At 41.1% G+C, this 23514-nt stretch overlaps 1 long non-coding RNA gene across 1 annotated transcript in view; it reads left to right on the top strand.

The window, feature by feature from the left end:
• The first annotated feature begins 1046 nt into the window (after positions 1-1046).
• Positions 1047-23514, top strand: part of LOC107320432 (uncharacterized) — a 181692-nt gene continuing 159224 nt past the window's right edge. Inside the window, exons 1-2 of the long non-coding RNA XR_014935474.1 lie at positions 1047-1554; positions 6640-6707. This is a non-coding gene — a long non-coding RNA (uncharacterized LOC107320432). The remainder of the gene's footprint in view (positions 1555-6639; positions 6708-23514) is intronic.

Genomic DNA, 23514 nt, shown 5'->3' with positions numbered 1-23514 from the left:
GTACACACTGCTTGTATTTCCCAGTGGGAATTCATTTTATATCCCTTTTATATTTTTCCTGTTTTATATGAACAAAAGATGTCTGTGGCAATGAGGTGATGAGGGAGCAGGGGGCTGTTTGGTGTGTCAGGTGGAGTAGTAACTTATGAATGCTGGATGGCTCATAAAAAGGGCTAAAGCCTCTACATCAGAGTGCCTCTCAGAGGATTCTTTCTTTAACAGACAAGCCCTATGCACACAGAATGCCCTTGATGTGACACTTTAGGATGGAGCAATCTGTATCAGGCAGATGAAGAAAAATCAGTCCCAACCTCCAAAGTGTCTGACTTTGGGTGCAGTAGATAAAATATTTACAGGAAACATTTGAATTAGCTTTGCAGATCAGAAATCAAACTGTGCTCTAAAATGGATACAGAAGGGGGCTGGACAAGATGAATTGCAATTTCAGACATCATCAAAACAGATTCAGCAATATAAAGCCATCTATCTGAGGCTGCTGAACAAGAAAGTAATTTAACCAAAAATCAGCCTGTCTTATAAGGATTCCTCTTGGTCTTTGACATGCTATGGTTTTCAGTTTGAATGCCAAAGTCAGTTATTTTACATTGAGAGTTCATTTCCTTGTTTATTTTGCCAGCTGCTCTCTTTTCTATATGCTTATATTCCGTGGTTATCACATCAATATCTTCTGATGCAATGCATTCAGCTCCCTGCTCATTAGTTGGTTTAGGGACCATAAGTGAAAAATTGCTGACGTGAACACTGAAGAGGGAAGAAAGAAAACAAGAAAAATAAAACAAGATATAATTGAGTCTTGAACATGGAGAACAAATTGTTTCTCAGCTTTACCACCGCCCAGGTTACGCACTCAGTGACATTTGTAAATCTATCTCAATTGAAATCAGCAAGGTAGGCTGTGTGGATGTGGGTTCCAGTAGTGACTCCTTTTCCTGGAGGCTTTGGCTTGTAAAAGCAAACAAGGCCGCTACCAATAAAAGCTTCTGGCTCTGTCCCAGATTTTTTTATGGGTCAGAACAAGCAGATAGTAATATGAAACAAACAAACAACAAAGCACATATTTCATCACATTTATTCTGAACACTTTCATTGCTAGGAAATCAACCAAGATTTTATATCTACAGCCCTTCCCCTGTTCCAAAACACACCGACATTGCAAATGACGCAATGCAAACTGCAAATGGCAGTTAGCATTATTGCTCAACAACTGATGGCTTTTCAGGGCTGAAGTTTCTGCGGCGCATGGCACACAGCTGGAGGGATTTCCTAATGCTTATCAAAGGTAATCAGAACATTGATTAGGACTTCCAGCAGAACGTAAATTGTTTGGATATTTAACTCCAGTGAAATAAATAAGGCGTAGGCTTCTTTGCAAGTTTATCCGTCGTGCCTGTACATTCAATTTGATGACTCACCACTGGAACACAGCTGCCCAGGCTGGAACGTGGCAGCCATTCTATGCTAACAACTCAACACGGCGGTTTATTTTTCTGAAGAGGAGATGTGAGGAATAACTCGTCCAATTGAAACTGCAAGGTGAGTCACAAAGGTGATGACAAGGATTAGCTTCCTGCAGCCTGGGCTCATGACTGCAGAAATGCTTTAGCAAGTCTTGCAGGAGACAACTTCACAAAGAGCTGGAACCCATTTGATCCGGATCCACTGGGGACCCCCGTGGAGTATAATAGCAACATGGGCTTTTTCTCTCTGACCATAAAGATGAGACTTAAAAGGCTTTTGTCTGTGGTTGTGAATATTTTCCAATGAATGTCTCAGATGGAGAGCTCTTATCGATGACTTTGAGAATGCTCTGGTGTTCGTTTGTAAAATAGCTTTATTATTTTCAGCTAGATGAATTACTAGGGGAGTATAGTGCTCCTTTATACTCCCTCAAAGTGCAACAGAAGAGTTCGTTGCTCAAATACTTGTGGTCAGTCAATAGAACTGTGATATCTGGCCCCTTCTGTGTGCCTTGAAATGTGTCTCCTTACAATGCTGTTGGAATTCACTATATTAGAGAAAAACAATTTGTCTCATTTCACATTCTGAACCACCATGTGTAGCACAGCCACCTGAGCACCAGTACCCAGCTCTAGAAGGGATAGTACTGAGGGCTTTACTGGAATGCCTGGTGTCCTGAATATGGTAACAAAGGGAGCAACATATCAGAGTTGCAGGTTGTTTGGCTAACAACTTAAATTTCTGCTTATTTCCTCACACTGTAGCTGTGATCTGGGCATTTTGCAGCCACTACATCATTACCTAGAAGTTCATGCCAATGAAAAGTACTTTAAAAAATAACTAAATCAAGTGGTAGATTTGACTCATCTTCTTGTTCCAGATCCTCTGGAGTGATTTTCATTCATGTTCAGTCACATTCATGGGAGACTCATTTGCCCAAATTAAGCTCATTCCCAAGTGCCTAAAGCTATTTTTGTGTCACATGGTATATGTCACACTTCTCAGAGCTCTGACATAATATATTTGCTGTCTGGAGATGCTGCTTTGAAATTTTCTAACTCTAAAGAAGCCAATTCTTTGCACCAAGGGTTCAATAAAAGATGCGATGATCAGTTTTCCCACACATTCTCCTGGATGGAGAGGTCAGAACAAGGGAATTACACAAGATGCCAGCATAGACAAAGCTGAAGGTAGCCCTAAATATTTTAAACAGTAAATCTGACCATGCCAGTCTCAGGGCTAAAGCACAGGCTTTAGTAATGACATCAAGGGCACTAATCATCATCATCTCATAGATGAAAAAGGAACAGGCAAACAATGTTCTCTCTGGCTTCCATGGAAAACCATTTAGGAGCTCTCATGTTATATGAAGAAAAAGGAGACGCAATGAGCCCTGAAGCCAAACTGCAGCTCTTCACCTGAGAACTACTTCACATGAGCAGATCTGCTGAACTCCAGGCTTTTACCCAAGGAATGAAGTATCTCTCAGTCTAATTAAGGACTGCCTCACTGGACCCTGTAAATACAATAACCACCTTTATCACGTAGTACCTTAAAGCCCAGTACAGGCTACAAATCAAATTTTCTGCACTCTCTTCTTCCAAAATGAAATCAGACACCTTTTCTTTTCTTTTGGGATGAGTCTCCCCTTTAGAAAAATACTTTTTTTGTGTGTTGAGCCAAGCAGCAACTGCTTTACTGACTGTATTTAATGCTATGCCACTAAGGAGGGTACCTTCAACAGTTTGTATCATCCCCTCAGCCTATTCTTAGCTTCAGCCAAGGTTATCCTATTAACTCTTGCTCTGGAGGCTGTCTTGGCCTGGAACCTGTTTTGCTGCACTTACTGACAGCCTGAAAAGCATGATTATGACCATGATTGTTAAGACTGGCAATGAAGAATTTTTTCACAGATGAGGTCTATTTTTCTTCCCAATATGATTCAATGCTATGATGTTAGCCCGATTTGTCATTCTGGACCTCCTAGGTTATTTCAATGACAAATAAACTGCAGGTATGTTGAAGGGCCACCTGCTTGTCAGGTGGGATTGAAGTACTTGCAAACTATATCCTTTTGTTAAATCTAATGTTACATATGTGGCTGAATATGCTATTGCACTGTGTGTGTTGAGAAGCAGCAGACCTGAATAGCATATATGAGAAATGATGCACAAAGCTTGTGAGTTTATATACTCCTTTTTGAGCCAAATACTTTACAGAGGGGATTAATGTGCATTTTAACTTCTGCAGCTGTTTCTCTGTGTTCATAAAAATTCAAAGTTCAGTCTCAAGTTACACCATGGTAAACCAGATGTACTTCATGTTTCAGGTACAGAAAACTACAACACTAAAAACTACTCTCAGTTCACAGCAGCACAAGTGTGACTGGGATGAATTTGCCTCCCCTTGAGATCCTTCGTCCTTGTCTTTATAAGTCTGAAACTCCTCTGACTACAAGACCTTCTGTGATACTAATTCCTTCCAGCACTGCCAGCTTTTACAGCTTATTCATAAACCTGGATTTGCATGAAGACAAAACACATCAGTTGTCACACTCTGTTCTTGCCTGTCAGGGGAAAATCTCTGTTTGGGTTGGATACCTTTCCTGCTTTCTTCTTCAAGCAAAACAGACATCTGGGTGCTGTGGAAAGCAGGCAGTGCTCTGTTTTACCTCCAGAGGAACTAAGAGGAATCGAGGGATAGGATGGGTCAAAAGGAAGAAACCAGTAGTATGGATAAAAAAATATCTTTGCCCTCCTCTGAACAACAGAGCAACTACATTCATCTCAGCTGCAAAGCCAGGAAGGAGGGTGTGAGGGAAAAGGAATTACAGAATCATAGTAGAATAGCTTGGGTTGGAAGGGACTTCAAAGATCATTGAGTTCCAAGCCTTGTGTTAGGCAGAGTTGCCAGCCACAAGATCAAGCACTACATGAGGTTGCCCAAAGCCCCATCCAAACTGGCCTTGAACATCTCCAGGTCCTGGGCATCCACCTCACTGCCCCACGTGGAGCTGCTGCTGGGCTCCTCCTGTCAGCAGAGCAGGGGCTGCTCAAGTTCCACACATCTATGGAGAAATCAACCCCAACAGGGAGGACTTTAGGCCATTTCTGTCACCCTGCAGTCCAAGTGCACAGCTTGTATGAGGGGCAGCACATTGCTTTCATTACTTGACCTTCAGGGGATCATTTGGGATGCACCCCTTGTTTCTGAGGGTTAGCAGCTCCCTCCTGAGGGGAACCTCCACCTGTGGTTAGCTGATTGCTCTCAATTTGCTTAATTATCAGCTCAGACTGAACGCTGACCAGGTGCAAGCCAGCCCAGGCAACAAGAGGCTCTCACATCACCTCAGCATGGGGCTTTTTGCACCTGGATGCCATTGTTTGGGGACAGGTGGGAGGGGAAGCCTCTGTGCAGGGCAGCAGTGTTAAGTGGCTGATTTGCTTAATTCCCCCATCTTCACCTCGTTATTTTAGCAGGAGTGACAAAGAGAGAGCTTTTGTAGAGTCAGCTCTACACCGGTATGGTGTATAGGTTAGTTCTTGCTTTTCTCTGTGGTAGAATCTGTCTTGGACTGCCCCAGCTGGGAACTGTGGCCTCTGGTGAGCATTATCTTACTGTAAGATCTGCTGTTCTTGCTTTATGGCCTGTACTGATCAATTTGTAAAGGAAAATAGGAGTCTCAAACACCTGTGTGGCCCTCTCCTGGGCAGGGGGCTGGTGAATGGGGTTTTATCTTTGGTTCTAAAGAGTAATCCTACTGTTGTCATGGGGAAACCTGTAGTTTCCCTGTAGTTCTCTACACCTGGCAAAGGAGATACCCCATTACACTGTTCTTTTCAGGCAACAGGAATGTATTAGAAGGTGTTCACCTTGAGAGCTGGTAACAGCCACTGCAGCCTCCTCTACAGCTTTAGGAAGCCTTTGACAAGAATTGCTGCTTTGCCATTGAGCAATGTTGGGTATGGGCTGTCAGCAATTACTGCAGAATACGGGAACATCCTTCTAGCAGCTTGGAGGAAGCGCAGGGCTAAACACTGTCCCTGTAGCCTGACGAGGATTATTAATCCCAGCTTTCTGTTTACTTTGAAGACTTGTGCTGCTTCAGTGGAATGAAAATTGGCCAGCATAACCAGCCCTGGAAGTGTGGTAACAGCCAGCCTGAGGCTATACATTTCTTAAACTGTTCCAACTCAGCTGACAACAGTGTGTTAGCCTGTGGCTTCTGTGCTAATTAGGCTATGTCATCAGTGTAAGCAAGTATAATTTCAGAGTGTCTATGTTAATTGCCAGCTGAGGATATTGCTGTTTGGCTGTAATAAAGCATTCACGGGGCAAGTTTGCATTGGAGGGTAGAGGCAGCACGCTGCGTTGCTTGCTGCCAGGGTTTGTCTAGAGATGTGCGAATACCAAGAGTCATTCATGCCAGTGTTTTTGTTGAAGAAGAGCTGAGGGGCAGTACAGAACTTGTGTCTGATGCGTGGCCTCTTGGGTGGGTGAAAGAAGGCGGCACCCTTCAACATTGTGATGACAGTGTGTGAAATAATAACTAATAAGGAGGGGATAAAAATGCACTGGCTTGGACCAGATGCTAAGGCAAATTGATTTGAATTGATTTTAAATTAGTTAATTACACTGTTTATATGTTTTTTAGAATTACACATTAAATAGCTTATTTTGTGTCACTACTGCTTTTTTTTGTTGTTGTTGTTATTTTTCTTCATTATCTTCTTTAGAGATTCAATCTTTCAAGGTTGGCTTGCAGAAAGTAGATGAACTCGCAAGGTTTTCTTCTAGAATCAGTAGTTCTTGTGCTTTTAGGAGCAGCAGAATAAGAAGCCCTTAAAGATTGCTTCATGTACGTGAGGGTAGTCTAATAGAGTAAGCAATATCAATGGAAGATTCTGATTACAGTGCCTTTGTCTGATTTTTCTTACTTGCTTTTCCATTATCATACCACAGCCCTGGAGCAACAGCAAGGGAAGCCCATTGCCCCCAGCACATCCCAAGTCTGTCCAGGGACTGCAGACCAAGACCAAGAGCTATGCTGAGATCATGTAGTTTTTTGTCAGATTAACAGCTGATTGGTGGCATTGTCTTCTGATGATCAGTTTTTGATTCCTTCCTTCCTAACATTTTATTTTATTTTGGTTTTGAAAGGCAGTGTAAAGAAGTGCCTGAGGAATTGCTGAGGTTACCCCTGAGCAACACATTTGAGCACTGAAATGGTAAGATCTCATCACCTTACACATGCTCCAATAACACTGGGGACATTGTAGGATGACTAGTTTTTTTATATATTTCTTTTCATATTATTTACTGTCAAGTGGAGTAGAATGCTCAGAAATGTTGATATGCTCAAGTTCTGCACTACAGGAGGATCTTTTGCAGCCTCTGGCATGACCTTATTTTCAGATCCTCATCTCTTCACAGTATTAGCCTGTGATGCTTTGTTTACGGGAAGCACAGATGCTTCCCAAGACCCATCTTGGGTATGGACTGTCATTCCCAGGTCCCAAAAGTGGCTCTCCAATTTGTCTCCTTTGTGAGAAATAAGAAAAAAGAAGAATGTGAAGGAAAGTAAATCTGTTAAGTGGTTGTCTGCATTTATTTTTGGTATAAGATGCTGTGAAAAAGGAACAAGACATTGAAACTTCCCCCCAATTCATTTTCTTGCTGCTTGTGCTTTCTGAACACCTCCTCCTCAATCCTACATGTTTTATTCTTTATTTAGAGGAAAATGTACAAGCACAAGTGGACTCTAGTTTTTGTTGTTGTTATTGCTTATATTTGGAAATGAAATATATGTTTAAAAAAAGAGCTCATTTAACCCTATGTGCTCATATATTCCTGTTATAGCCCTTGTAAGTCACCACCGCGTTCCTTCTTCAGAAGGCTTCTTGTCCAGATCTGAATTCTGAAATCAACCTCATGCATCTCTCCAATTTGGAGCAGTGTCTTGGGGTGGTTCAGAATTGTCAGGCTGGCGCTGCTGAAATGCAATGGTAGACAAAAAATGGGGTTTGCCTCTCCAGCCTGATCAGATTGAATGGCCAGTGTTCATGGGAGAACAGGTTCCAACAGTGAGATTTCTGGCTGAAGATCTGTGAACTGCTTGGGGAAGTAAGTTAACAAATCTAATGATTAAGTGTTATAGCATGACATTAGCAAATAGTAATACCCTGACATACAGTAGTAGAAAAGATGATTGATTTGTAGGGTTGTTATGACTAGTCTAAGGGTATGTCAAGATAATGTTTTCTGTCAGGAAAAACCACAGAGATCTGTAGCTCATGGTAGCAGTAAAGAGATAATGTTCCTAACAGAAACTACACAAGGCAATAAACAGTTTTTTGCGGAGTATTCAATGAGGAAATGAAGTTATAAACTTTACATACAAATACATCTCTTCCTGCAGGAGAAATGCGATCAAAATGAATAAATTTCAACTTAAAATGCTTTTCAGTGTTCAAGTACTGTGAGACTGCAGGGTCTGAGAGCATTGTGGATTGCTCAGATCACATTACAGACTTGTGCAGGTTGTAAAGGGTTAAGGAGTGGAGAAACCAGGTGAAATTTTGTTGGCTTTCTCCAGTAGGGGGCTGGTACACTTGCCTAGTGGCTGAGTTAATAGCTAAGGTGAATAAGTGCCCATCCATGTCGTTTGCCTCCATTTATAAACTGCTTGTCATCTCCTGCCTCTTGCAGCAAGCTGGTATGATAGCTAGGATTGGTTGGCATTATAATAAAGTAGCTTATTGGGCTTTGTAATATGCTGAGTAATCCTATTTGCTTTCCCCCCCCATTTATTTTTTGCCACCAGTAGCTTTTGTTACTAAGCAGGCAAGTTTGGAGATTTCTTCTCTTTTTGTCAGTCCAGGTTCATGTAACATGGCTTTTACACTTGGTATTTCTACACTTAGTGCTGGTTATACAACTTCTGTGTATTTACACAGATTTGAGCTGATTGTTGTAATTTGAAGGAAGGCAAATGAAATAGTTGAATCCTGGGTGTTTACCCCGCTTCCTGATGTTTGTATGTTCACAACAGTTTTTATTGCTGGCTGTGTTTGGCTTCCTTTCATGGACACCCAAAATGCTCTACAGGCTTCTCCTTAAGGAATACACACTTCTGAGGTCTTGGTTTTTTTCCTTCTCCTTTCTTGCCCTGCTGACATTCTTTTCATATAAAACAATGTCCTTATTGGACAGCTGTGTTTTAGCTGCTGTCAGTTGCCACCTCTGCATGAATTTCTTTTTCTTCTCCATTTTTATTTAATGCAAGTGGGTTCTGCGGTGTCAAAAACCTGCAATTTTAGTTAATCTTTGCTGATGTAATGTTTCTCTTCCCCATGTTACCAACTATGCCAGCTTTGCTGCCTTCATCCCTTGTCCGAATTTGACACTCTCGTAATTCAATCTCGCAGTCAATGTCTTGCTTTAATCACTCCTCAAGCATGCCAATTACATTACACTTCTCCCTTTGCACATGTGCTTCTAATTTACCACACTGTCACATACCAGCTGTGAGTGTTCCTTTGGATCATGTGTATGGCTTAGTCCTCCCTTGAATATTGCCTAGAGAGGGAAGCAGCAAGGAGTTCATCCTCCCTCTGTCACCAGTGTGAGATGCTCCCTGGGGAACGAAGGGGTTCATATGACCGAAGTTACTGGTAACATTTACTTAGGAAAACACTCATCTAGTTAGGAGTCATTAATAACAGGACTGCCAGTGTCAGGCAGATCTCACAGGTCTGCAGTAATGAATGACAAAGGTTGCAGGGTAGGAATGCAGACTTTGTGGTTGCATAAGCCTTGTTTCTGCAGGGAAACAAGACCAAAATCAGATGCCCCCCACTATGGGAAGACATATAAAAAATGTTTCCACGAGGAATCTACAGTCTCCCTAATCGTGGTGTTTTCCATGTCATTCAAACCATTTAAAAGCCATTTTCATAACCACCAGCTATATAGCTGTGGCATACTAGCTGGTGTTTTGGGATAGCACAGCTGTTCCAGCTGCTGTGAGATCATTTCATTATTGCAGCAATGTTACCTCGACAGCCTCCAGAATGATCCAGGCTCTGTGGAAGTGTGACTTTCTGAACTTTCGGCAATAGCTTTGGAAAGCAGAGGCTTAAATAGGTATTGTAGTTCAATTGGTGTGACTATAAACAACTTTAACAGGTTCCTTGAGGTCACTCCAGTTTCCAGGAGCTAGAAATTGAAGAGGATGATTCAGTAGGAGTTGAGGATGTGGTGACGAAGGCCACAAAGCTGCTGAGATACATACTAACCAAGCCGCTTGCTATATTCTTCATGAGTAATAATGTGTAGACTGCTCCAGAAGTAATGCCTCCTATTTATTTCCAATATAAGCTAAGATGGAAGCTTGACACTTGTTCGGATGGAGTTAGAGGATACATGACTGCCTGTAGCGTGCTGCTTAATTAAATGCACCTACAGACTGATCCTATGGGGAAATAGCAGAACAGAGATGTTCTTCTGTTTGCCCTGGTGGTGTGCAGGTTCTGGCTGCTACCTGAGCTTTCTTCAGACAGCAAACAATGCTGATTTATATGCAGCCAGATTAGAGTTTGGAAATAGGGTCGTGGTTGCTGGCACATCTGTTTTTTGTGATTGTAAGTTACAGCATTTGGCTTAGATAGTGGTAGGCTTATCTCTGTGTTTGAAAGCCAATGCTGTGTTGCATTTACAGCTTAATACAAATAAGCAGAATTGTTTTGTGTTTCGGTGAGTGAGAGTAATTGCTGGCAGATGTGAGTTTAGGTTGGTGTTCCCAAGTTACTCACCATTTACAGAGTTCCCCTGAAACCATGCTGCAGCACAAGCCTCTGTGGTTCAGGGACCACAGGGTGAATGCTGCTCTTCTCTAATAGGAATGGACAGCAGAGGCAAGAGTTGTGCTTAGAAAGGGCAATGCTGTAATACTTATATTGCCTCATAGCGTTGCCAGGCATCCTTGACTATTTCTAGTGGAAAAAATGCAGCTTTGACAGTTTCTTGTATATCTTGATCTTCCAGGCATTAGTCTGGTTTGTTCTAGATGCCCTGCTAGTGCACAGTTAATAGTTCGGGATTGCTGTCAAGTTTATGGCTTGTCCTTGAGCTGTTCCACAAACCCTTTACTGCTCTGTGATGTTGCTGAAATGCGTTGGGTGGAGTATCCCATCAGCTTCATTAAAACACTGCTCTGGAAATCTGGTTTACTGGATTGAATGAAGACTTTGTTTCCCCATTGTGTGTTTGATACAAGAGAAGTCTGAAGAAATCTGTACTGATATACATCTGATTGGATGTGAAATGGCTGCTAATTAGTTTCTAAGGCAGTTAGTTGAAGTCCTCTAAAACAGGACAATTTCACCAGTGAAATGGTGTCCTGTGACCAGTCTGTAGAATATATTAAATGATTTGTCTTCATGTGGCTTTATAGTGTCTTGGCAAGCAAGAAGGTTTGCCAAGTATTTACTATATATCAGAATCAGGAGAAGAAATGTTTTTTTATTCCTAAAGCATCTGACTAAATGGTTTGAGTGCACAACTGACTTCAGGCTATTGAAGGAGAATTGTGTTGCTTCACCCTCCGACACAGCAGCAGTTTGTGTATCAGCATGAACAGATTTTTCTTCCTCATCTTGTATTTACAGTGATCCTGAAGATTCTGCTGCCCTGGCTGATAGATAACCTTGACTCTGAATAGAGCGTGTAGTGCATTTCTGCAGCTTTTTCTCCTTAGTCTACAGCTTCACCAGATGTAGTCGTGTCAAAACTGAGCTGAGTCTCATTCCTTTAAAAGCAGTCCCTGGGGTAGAGCTGGAGAGAAATGGTCACCATTTGAGTTTTCAGAGCAGTGCCTTGAGCAACAAATGTGCCAGAGTTCTTTAATAAAAACAAGATTAGTTGGATTTATGGCCCAGATTTTCAGGAGAGATGGTAATAGATGCGTGTGTCAACCAAGAGAAGATCCATATGTATGGATCTTGTATATAAATGTGCAAGCTAGAGAAGTACTAAGAACAACTTATTTCATGTATAGATGGAGATGAAGTGGAATGCTCTGAGCCTAGAGACAAATTGGATGCAGCTTTTATCAGAATAACAATATATCAGACTGGTTCTGAAAGCACGGAGGAATTGCTTGCATTTCTGTTATATTGGCCTACAGTGATTCACGTAACCCAGAGAAACACAGAAGTATACTGTAATTTATCCTATAAAGCAAAGAATTTTATTCACTATGAAAACCTATGTGCCTTCTTTCTCCTACTTGTATGCTGCTGCATCTAAGCACCTCAGTGTCAAGTACAAATCTGAGCCAAGTTTTTGTTGCTGAATTGAAGCCAGTAGGACATGTTTACATGCTACTGACCACAGTGGCTTTTTGCAGTGGGTGGAACTATATTTAAGGTGAAATTTGCTGCTATAAATGAAGTTATTTCTCAGTTCTTTTCATAAGAATCTTGCACACAAAGCTTAAAACTTCAACATCACTTTAAAAAACAAAACAAAAAACCAGAACTGTAAAACCTGTAGTGCTTAACTTCTTTAGGATGTTGGGGTTTTTTTATACCTGATAGTCGTTTCCCAGCTTTATTATGTCATCTCCATTTGTGCTGCAAGATGGATGTCGGAAATATTGTGTAAATACACTCCAAGAAGCCATTGTGTCACCTTGAGTTCGTTGAGATGTTCACTGCAATGTAGCAAAGCTGGCAAAGCCGCCATGGAACAAACCTCCATGATTTATAAATTACAGATGTCAAGGCTTTAGGAAAGTTGGTGAAGTACTTTACAGGTCACCTCTATTTTTCCTACCATGGATGCCTTGCCTCACAGGTTTCCTTTATGTCAGTCTGTCCATATTCTGCATATTATTGCAGTGAATAAAGAAGCCACTGTATGTTTAGATGAGTAGAATATTAAATGCAGCTTGGGGGGCTGCCTCAGAAGAGAGGAAGTGAAGAAGCACCAAATTAAATATGAACATTTAACATAAAGACACTGGAGGTACGTTACCATTGTACAAGTGGCAGTACAATACATGAAGGATAGAACAGTGCTGGCATGGAAGAGCCTGCTGTCTAACTAGAACAGGGCAGGAGGATGGAGGTGATGGTATTACAATGCAGAAATAGGAAGCTGAGGCCTGGAAGAGGCAGATGAAGTAGCCAAATTTAAGCCAAGATAATAATCGGTGTGAAGTCTGGAAGCAGATTTCGGGCAGTGCTCTGGGCAAAAGCTCATTCTCCTTCACTCTTGATTAGCACATAGTAACAGAACCAAATGTGTGTATTGAGACCCTCTGAAGACTTGTGGCTACTTCTTCGTGTTGTGCATCTGGGATTCTTGCTTTGAGTAATGACTTCTCTTTCTGATGCCCACTGTAAATAGCTGCGTTGTAGTTGGGAGTAAGTTTGTCAAAGACCCCAGACCTGCCAACACTGTAAGAAATTGAGATATGTAAGGAGGTTCAAATACAGTATTTCTAGATAAACAGACCAGGCAAAGTCAGGATGAAATTTTAATCCTAAATACGTTATAAGTGATGCTGGTAGTGCTGCCTATAATTAAACTTGCCTCACATTTCCCATTATAAGACCCTGTTTTCAGTGGCATCTAACTTGGCCAAATTTTAACTGTTTGGGCTGAAACTTTCCATGCTGAATGTCTGCTTCAGATGAATTGTTTGGAAAGCTTAAACAAAAAATGGTTTCACCATTTCTGGGAATGAAATTAAGAGAAAAATATTTTCTTTTGCCATGCAAACTTAATTCTGGCATTTCCTGAGTTTTGAGTGCTTGGGTCTGTAGCCTTGATGATTTTGTGTATGTATATTTACATTTCCTTCAGAAAAGGAAAGTTTATAACATAATGCCTACATACATACATTTGGATGACTAAAGAATGTTTAAGTTGATGTGAAAACTGTAAATAATTAACTTGCATTAGAAACAATCAAATTACTTTGATTTATTGTTTATCCTTGGGAAGTCACTCGAGGCCTGATTTCAGCAAGTTTATCTCTCATAAGGGCCTGTGTTGTGTGTAACTTCTAAATTGGTCTCTCGGTCTTTTTACTTCACTGATTTGCATATAAATTATAGCTCACACCCTTCTTCTGCACAGTTTGCCGTCAGACAGAATTAAAGTTCACAGGCAGTTTGATTTGTGTTACTGTGATATAAGTGTTGTTACCCAAATTGACCTTAGTAACAGGTTTGATCTTTAGCTGGTTCAAATGGGGGGGTTTTTCACTGGGTTCTGTGCCAAGGTCTGGTACACACTTGTTACTTTGTCTGTCCTTAAATACTGAGGCTATCCAGAAACCTAATTAGAGCTATAACGACTTATGCAAACCAAAATTTAACTTGTTACTAACCAAGTCTCTCACTCCTCCTTTAATTAAAATAAATAAATAATTGGAAAGGGAGACATAGGGTGAGGACAGTGAGTGAGGCACAAGGGAAAAGCTCCATTCAATGCTACGTATCGTGTCATGGCTGTGGTAGGATCTAAATGAGACAAGCTGCCTATAGAGCAGTGTTGGGTCGTGAGCTGCTGGACTCATCTGAAAAAAAATCAGTCTGTTTTGCAAACAACTGGAGAAATCAAAGAGTAATTGGAGAGTAATAAGATGGATTTTCATGCAGAGGAGAGTTGCTGGGGAATCAGACAGGTGTGTAAATTATATCATTTGTTGTGCTAATATTGTTATTGCCAAGATTTTTTAGTTGCATTGCCCAGGAAATTCTTTCGCAAAAGATAGTGCCAGCTTGATACATTTTTCTGTGTTATTGGCAAGATCTGTGACAACAATGAAATCACTTTCTGCCTCTGTGCTGTGGGCCCAAGGCAAGACTTCCTGCCTTTCACAGCTTTCTGTGTACTTACCTTTCAGTAAAGTTAACTCTAGATGAATGGATTTTGATCATAAGGTGCATCTCTACAAATTACCTTCACTCCCTCTTGAGGCGAGTAGCTGCACTCAGGGTTGGTGCAGTCTTTCCTCTTCTAATGGCAGTCATTTTCCATTCAGAAATAAGAAAAAAACAACACCCAACACCAAAAAAAACTTATCCCCATCCTATCAAGGAAGGAATTACCAGAGGACTATAAACTGCATTCCCACTTCAAAGGGTTCTGAGCTAACTTGGATGAGATTCCCGTCTTGAACACTCTGCTGTGGAAGGGCTCCATCCAGCAGCTAACAATCTTGGCCCCGTTATGTCTCTGAACTCGGTTCCTCAAAAATGGGAGTGGTGGTATACAGTGGAGGGGAAGTTGTTTGCATAGCATTTCTCTTGAAATGACTCTGTCTCGCTCTGTTCCTAAACCACGTGTGCATTCTTTCAAATTAAATTTCAGTGGATGTGGTATTTTCCTCCACTTCCTCCCCTGAATGGGTGTTGACGTGCTATTAAACAGCTGCCTTGCTCTGCTCCGGAGATAGGTGCTCTTCCAGAGGTTGAAGTAAGGCCTGCAGACATCCAGTTTGTCTTATTAAGCTGTTAGGATTGCTCGAGAACAAAGCTACAGAGGAATGCTGTGTCTATGTGGCAAATGACCTGGAAAAGGTACTTTGTTGTGTATGTGGAATTACACTTCTAATATGCATCTGTAACAGCCATCAGACCTTACTGTGCAGCTTTTGTTCTCAATGCAGGGGATTGCTGATGCAATTCTATAACTTTCTTGACTGAAGTTCAAGTATATAACTGAAAATCTGATTTCTGAACGAAAACCTTGAGAAATTAGACTGTCTTCAGGACTATTTCTTGCGGGAAGTGTGGCAGCAGGGCCAATGTGAGAGTAACGGCAGAGAAGTGGTCAGTATGTTGGAGGTGTTACTTTCCCAGCTTCTCAGAGGGCTTTTCTTTAGCTTGTAGCTTCTTAAGCAAAGGAATGATCTTTCATTCTCATTTCTACAGTCCCATAAGTATGTGTAGTCTGGAATAGTGCAGTTATGTAAATAATAATTGAAACCTGTTTTTGGGCACGTAGTTGTATTTTTCTAGAACCTGTTGCTCATCATCCTTTCTGCAAACCAGCTTCAGAAAGGTTTATTGGCAGAGGGAGCTCACAGCCTTATTTTAAGACAATTAATAAACCATAGCATGCCTTTATTACAGGGTGTCAGTTCTGAGTTTTATAATGCATTAAAGTGCAGTTGTGGTCTGCTTTCATTGTAAGCTAAATACTAGGAATATTAGCAGTTTATTTCACTTTATAATTTGTTAATTTATTTCTGATCACGTACCCAGAATGGGTGATAAACTTGAATTAGAGTATTTGAATATTTGAGTATTGGGATTAAAAAGAAATTCTGAATGAAGGAGTAAGTTTGCATTACTTAACTAATGCAAGCATCAGGCCAGACAGGAAAATGTTGTGTTTACAACTGCTTTGAAAAAACATTTCCACTCTGCTGTGCCTAGTGCTGCTGTGAACTTCAGAGTTTCTTGTAATGTGAAGATAAAGGGTTTAAAGGTTGCTGTGGTGAGATGTCAGTTCCTTTGATACAAAGCCTGGTGGTCCCAGTCCGGATCTTTCTTTCCTGATGCCTCCATGTATTTTAGGAAAGCGAAAAGCATGCAGCTATCATTCTCAAACCAAACCCCACAAAACAAAACAACCCTATTTTGGGGGAACCACACTTTGCTTTACAAACTGCTTACAAACACTGCTGGATTTCCCAAGAGGCCGACAACGTTTGCCAAGCATTGACTGATGTTATATTGTAGGCCAAACACTTGACGATATTTATGTTATCTGTCAAGTGGTTCACAATGTTTAATAACATCTGCTAAGTGCTCTGGGATGTTAATGATGTACTCAACAAGGACCTGAGGAGCTCTGCATCCTGTACCAGCTGGTTGGCCACACTTGTGCTCTCCACCAAGAGGCACTCAGTGTGTATATGGACACGTTGCTGATGCAGCTTCTGATTTGGTGGGACTGTGTTTGTAAAGGTGAGGCCTGTCAGGAGCTTCTCTCTGGGTAAGGGATTTTTTTCCCACTAAGCCTAAATAGCTTTTCTATAGACCCTGAACTCATTTTCTTTTTGATATATGTTCTCTGCTGTTACAGTAAAGGTACTCAGCTCCTGCTTGGGACCTGTAAAATTAACTATGTTTTTCATACAACCTTGATTAAATTGCTTAAGCTCTTCATGTCTCGCTTCTTCTCTATGTGCATTATGTACTCTGATGACCTTCAGGATGTAATTTCTATTGTTGTGTGTTTGGATAGTGCCAGGTGTGGTAGTTCTGGCTGAAGCTGCATGGCCTGGAGGCTGTTAATTCAGGTATTCAGCCTCCAGCATGCACTTCCTGTTGTGGTTTCAGACAGATTCTGTGCTGTTAGTTGCATGCAAATAATTTCTGTGCCTTATGGGCCTTGTTCAGCAATTTAAGAGCCTTGTGAATGGAAGACTTTCTATAAACATAGGTCATTATTACAATGTGGAAGGATACGAATGGTGGCTTTAGTCATGTGGGGCCTGGAGGTGGAAGTCATCACTCCAGGAAGCAGGAAAGGGACGTGAGACTTGTGTCAATTAGGAGAACAGCAAAAGTGATATATGTACTGGTATATGTATGTACATGTACTTATATATATGTAAATATATATATGCAGCCAATATGTCCAGAGCAAACTGGTGTTTTTCATGTGTGTAAAAGTTTATTTTTTCTCCTGATTGAAATCACAATGGAGTGCTACACTTGCAAAACCCAGTTTTATGGATCACTGTGTCCCACTGTAAATAATGAGGTTTGAAAACTGAATTGTGAGTAGTCCAGCAAGCTTATTCTCTTAGGCCATGGCAGTGAGAGTGTTTAACAGCTTGCAGGAGTAGGACCAGCAATTTTTTTGTGTGCACTTCTGCACAAAGGGAACTAGAAAGAGAACAGTAACTTAGTGTCTTTTTTGTTCTGTTCTTTGGTCAGCGCAAAGCCACTGAAGAACACAACAGATCTCCTTAGGAAACTGTGTTACCTTTCTAATTATGACTACAACTTCTGGGACGTCTTTAATCTCTAAATATACTGCAGAAATAATGTTTTTTGTTCAGAGACTTGGAGATGATCTTTGTTTGTGATGAGGAATCAACAGTTAATTTCTCAACTCCCTGCCTTACGAAGTCAGCCGGTGATCTGCTGCTGCTCACTTCTGTATGCATGGGTAATGGAGAATCTCTAGAGATCATAAATAATTCTCTAGGTGCTTCACTAGGAAGAATGCAGTCATGGTGCCTGTAAAAAGCCAAGTTCAGTTATAAGCATTGCCAGGCAGTCTCATTTAGTGCATGATTGTCTTTGCAGTTGGAAAGCTGCTCTGAATTTGTACCTCTTCTGTATGATTCTCATTAGTGTTATCCTGCCACTGTGAGAATCTACAGAGTAAATGGATCAACTCTTTGGAAGTCAGCAGTTTGCCATGATGAAAGTGGCTTTAACAGCTATCAGGCAAATATTTCTGATTTTATTGAGGTGATTCCACTGTATTTCCACATTCTACATCCCACTTCAATATCAAAAGTGAAAACAGAATGTGCATGATTTTTTTCATCCCAGCTGTACTTGGAGTTTATTTAAGCATCTTTTAATCTATTCTATTCTAAAAACCTTCATTTTCTTCAAGACTTCTTTTTGTTTGAGACCTCTATTTAGTTGTTTGCTAGCACAGTCTTGGTTTTGGTGTTTCTGAGGAGTTTTCAAGACAGGTTGTAGTGTCTACAGTTCCACCACTTCCAATGTATTTAGTATCAGACATGAGGCATTCCAGGCTCTGGTGCAATCTCATTATTCTAGAATAGGATTAAATCTTGTATTTTTCCACACTGAATGGAGTCCCATTTTTTTTCCTGAACAATCTCTATGTTTGTGCTTTGGTTTCTAATAACCTCCTCTCTCTCTGCAGCCCTGGCTTGCTTGGTGTTGGCTGTTTGTATAGGAAGCATGCTACCTATTTCATCATTATTGCTGTTTAGGAAAACTCTAAATAAAATGTATTAAGGGCAGCCTCGTGCATTGCAGCAATCAGCGCTACCAAATTGGTCAGCATGGTTTTCCACCCAGCTGTGCACATACATCTAGACTAAGAAATGTCCAGAATGACAAAGTGTTGCTAAATCAAGTTACTTGTACTTCTGGTCTCACTGCCCTGTCTGCTGCTTTTGATAATTTAGAGCCTGGGCTGCATCTACTGCTTTTCCCCAGCCTACAAAATCTCTCGGTCTGCTCCTGAAGGAAGTGGATTGCTTTGACATGATTTGCTCTTGAGAAACCCATGTTGGCTGTTAGTCATCTCTCTCTTGCTTACTGTTTGTGTAATGATTTGTTCCAGTATTTTTCCAAGAATTGAAGAGGCAATTGTTTCAATCTCTGAAACTTTCAGACTTTCTCTAAGTGCCCACGGATGAAATGCTTCTGCAGCCATTGATTTGTGACTCGGGATCTATTTGTATACACACACATTTTTTTTCCTGCAGGCCAACAGGGTATTTCATCTCTGTCACTGTTGGGTTATCCCACTGTGCTGTTTGTAATTTCTTGAACTTGTGACTTTAGTTTTGTTGGCAGTGCAGTTAATTAGCTAGAGCACGTTCCAGGCAAAAAAAATCCTCAGGAAAGTGCTCGGACAAATAGCAGACACGTAATGTTTAATATGGAGTGTAAAATATCTCATTCTAATCAAGTCTGCTTTTGGCACTCTGCGTTGGTGGTGTTTTCTGTTTAAAAAAACAAAAGCACAAATTGCAAACAAAATTGTTTTGGTGGAAAATAATTAAATATAAAACGATCTTTCTTTCAAGGCACCAGCGGTTCCTGAATCCAGTCAGTGCCATTTTTCTCTATAGCGGTTGAAATATGTCAGGCAGGTGTTTCAAAACTCCTTATGCTGCAGGGAAATATACTCTGATGTAATCTGCCTAATTTGACTCTTTGAATTACTTTCAAGAACACTTGCTGTTTGTAATGGAAATAGCTCACCAGCCACTTCAGAGAGGACTTTGTAATGTGAGCTGGTAAAACTCTGCAGGTGTAGTGGGTTTTTATTTTATTTAACATCTTAGGTTTGTTTACTTTAATGTGTTACTGAAAAAGTGACATGAAAGTGGTTTAACAAGTCATTTTTCATTTGAAAAATGTTTTCTTATTAACAAAGTTAACATCCAGTATTCTGCAGTAGAACTACCAACTCCAGGAAACCACATTTTGCCCAGGAGAGTATGTTTCCTGAGGCTGAAATTCCCCGTAGGCTTTTGTTTGGGATTGTACATACCTGAGGCATTTTGGCATGAGCATCAATTAAAAAATGGGAAATGGTGTTTTCCTTGCTAATTCTTGGCTACTGCATGGAGGTTACTAAAAGCCCTCCATTTTAGCAAAACTCTTAATTTATTTTTCTCCTAATGTAAGTTTTATTGTGAATTAAATTGGGTTGGCCTCAGGGAAAAAGACCCCGAGGTGTCAGAGTTCAGCACTAAACCTACGGAGTTTGGCAGTTGTGTTTGACCAAAAATTGTATTTTTTGAGTGAATGGTCATTTCTAGAAACAGAAAAGCCATCTTTGGTGTTACGTTGAGGATGAGTGTTCAACACACAGTGCTCTTATGTGTAAAAAGACTCGGACACCACTTACCAGGAAGAAAATCCAACGAACACAGATAAGGACCAATCATTGCAGCTGTTGGTTTCCAGGCACTGCTTCATCACATGAGTGAGTGGTTTTGCCCAGTTTGAATGTGCTGGTTTTTGGCACATTCACTACTAATATTATCATAGAATGGCTTGAGTTGGAAGGGATGGAAGGGACACCATGGATCACCAAGCTTCAAACCCCCTGCAGCAGGCAGGGCCATCAGCAATGTTATATTTCAGTATAGAAAGAAAAAGTACAAAATTAATGAACAAAGAATGTATAGTTTCAAGAAGATGCTGTTTTGCATGGTATTTAGATGTGGGACTTAGCAAGGAGAGCAGAATGCAAGATTTCTTCCTATATTTCAGCACTTGTGCTGCTAGCTTCAGCTTCCAAAATCCAGGCATTACCATGGAGCACCTTTGTTGGTGCCATCAGCTCCTGTAGCCAGTTTTAAACATCCCTAAGTTGGTTATTTCAGAACTGAAAACAGAGCACTTGCTTTTCTGTCAAGGCTACCATTTGCCTTTGCCAAGTCTGGAGTTTTAAATCAAAGCTATTTCTGAATTATCTGAGTGTGCACAAAAAAAACCTGAAAAATAAAGTTGACAGCTGTGAGGTTTTCTTTCCACATTCATCTACCTCAGAAACAGCTGAATGGATTTTATAAGACTTTCCAAAAATATCCCCCTTTACGCTTAGGGCAAAGTTAAACAGCAGAAAAACTTAGTAAATCTACTACAACTTGCTTTGTTTTGACAACTCTTGTCTCGTCCTTATTTACCAATTGAAGTAATTTACGCGTGTGTTTTGTTGGTAGTAATATTTCAGGGATGACTGCTCTTAACGCAGGTTTCTGTGTTTACAAAAGGTTGGTTGCCATTCATTATTTCCCAGGGTGAGGAGTGTGGGATTAGTCAGAGGTCAGGCTGTGCAGCCGTGGCTTGTGAACATCTTCTAGCTGAAGTCAAAGCCTGAAAGGACTCTGAAAGGAGTATGAAGTGAATCGGGAAAGAAAGGTGGGGAGAAAAAAGGCAACACAATACCACTACTGACAAAATACGCGTTCACAAAGACAAACAACAACAAAAACCCCATAAAAACAGATGTTTCACTTACAAAAAAGAAAAGAAAAAGTGCGAAAGGATGGAAGAGAGCTGATATTTCTGTGAATAGTTTTTCTATTGGCCTTCTGTGCCCAAATGGAAGACATTCCTGTCTCTGTAGCATGTTAGAGAGTTTACAACCAAGTCAGACTAGGGTTCATTTTCTCTGTATTTTGGTGAAGCTGTGCAATAGCTATTTCCACCGGGCTGTCTCCATGACCTGTATGTATACCCCAGTTCTAATTCAGCAGAGAAAGAGTTAACAGCAAGCCGTGCCTCCCTTACCTGCCCTTTGGGCCCTAATGGTTCTGTGCTCTATAATGCAATCACATAAGTGGGAAGCCATAATGAATTGGTTGGTTGCTGGTCCTGCAAGTGTGCGTTTTATTACAATAGGCACATCTGGGGAGCACCTCGTGCTCTGCAGCATCTACAGAAAAGGACCTGCATTCCAAATCATAGCGGATTTTGACTTGCAAGTCTTTTTTTATGAGGTGTATGTGCACGCCTGCCCCGGGAGAGTGAGTGCTGTTTCCAAAGGGGCATTTGGATACCATATGCTCTGAAAACACCAGCTATTGCTCAGAAAAAGCAAAATACCTGCTCCTGGTGAACGCTGCATCCCTTCTTAGTGAAGGGTTTGTCTCTGTAATGTACTCTGAGAAATGATGAGCAATAGATGAGAAACTTGGGTTACTGTCTGTGACCCATTATGAAATTTAAGCTGTTAAATCATTTTTGCAACAGAGGTTCCTGGACATTATTATTATTTGTTCAGTCAAATGCACACTGATGTCACTGAAAATATTTCTATGTTCTCCAGGTGACATAAATTTGGCCTCCTATAAGCTTGGTGACTGCATGACAACCTTAATATTTCATCTCTAAATTTAATGGATTTAGTTGTAAAGCAGAACTAGAGCTGGCATTTAGTTTAGATTCACTTTGGTGAAGTTCATAGACACTACGGTACAATTAATGACATGAGAGGTCCTGGTTACATGGATGTAGATCAGGGTTGTTAGGACCTGAAGCCCAGACTGGTGCTTTGTTCCCCACAGCTGAGCTAGTGCAAGGCTGAGCACCAAGCAGGTGTGCAGCGGCACAGGAGGAGCTGCCCTCATGCTCAAAGCAGGAAGCGTTTCTATGGGAATTAATTCTGAATTCGGGTGTGGAGAGAGCTGCAAAATCCTTTAGCCTCGTTCTTCCCTCCCTGTTCTGTGTCCTTGCTCATTCTCTAATTAATGTCATGCAAGCAGCTCCAGAAATCCAGTCTTTCTGTATGTCTTCTGTCAGGCAAGGGAAAATCCCTATGGGGATCTCACTGGATGATGTGAGAAAACCTGCAGCTCCAGGACTTGTGTCCAATTCACTCTGAGGGTCTCCTCTCTGATCCTACCTTGGTGGTCACTTCAGGATCAGGAGGAATCAGTTCTTGCCATGCAGCCTTGTCTGTGGCATGATGTGTTGTTTTGCAGAGTCTTATGGGTACTGGTTTTCACATTGAGCTTCCAGAGAGCAAGCAGAAGAAATGAGATTTATTCTTATAAAGGAGGAAATTAAAACCTTGTAGCATTATTATATTTTGTTTATGGATCATTACGAGGAACCCAGTGGATCTGCATCTTGCAGTTATTTCTGTCCAAGGCTCTGCTCAGTGCAACCTGCTCTGCACTTAGGCTCAAATCCATCCCTGCCAAACTACAGTGACTTTTTATTGACTTTTCACTGTTGTTTTTCTCTTTTACTTGAAGACGTGCTTCCACCAGAAGATTCCTTGTTCTGATTATGAAAATCCTGTTTTCTGAGAAGTGAGCCTATTTCTAGCATCACCAGGGAACTTGTTGGCACAAGGCTGAGGATCCAATTGCTCATTTATATCATGTAGTTGTGTAAGATTTCATAGAAAAAGGCTCTCAGGTTCTCTTGCTCCCAGAGGCAACCTATGTGCTTCCCTCCAGGTCTAATCCTGCCGCTGCTGTACCTGTGCATGTTGAGGTCCTGTGCAGCAGAGCACATATTCACTATCCACCAAACTCAGAACTTTCCACATGTCACCTAATACAAACAGATCCACACTTGGTGTGCTTATGTGTTTGCATATTGTGGCAAGCTGAAGCTTGCTGGAGGTGGCAGAGCTTCTGCCTGGTGTCCCAGTGTTAGCACTGCAGCAGCATCTGTAATGCTGGTTTCAAAGTGGTTTTCATTTTCATGTTTGCTATAGAAGGGATGCTCTGTACAGGCAGAAAAATGTAGTAGAATA

Source organism: Coturnix japonica, chromosome 18, assembly GCF_054131305.1.
Source record: "Coturnix japonica strain WE chromosome 18, WE-NBRP24, whole genome shotgun sequence".
In the NCBI taxonomy this organism is placed as follows: domain Eukaryota; kingdom Metazoa; phylum Chordata; class Aves; order Galliformes; family Phasianidae; genus Coturnix; species Coturnix japonica.
Note: the sequence above shows the minus strand (reverse complement) of the source record. Positions and strands in the feature narration are given on the sequence as shown.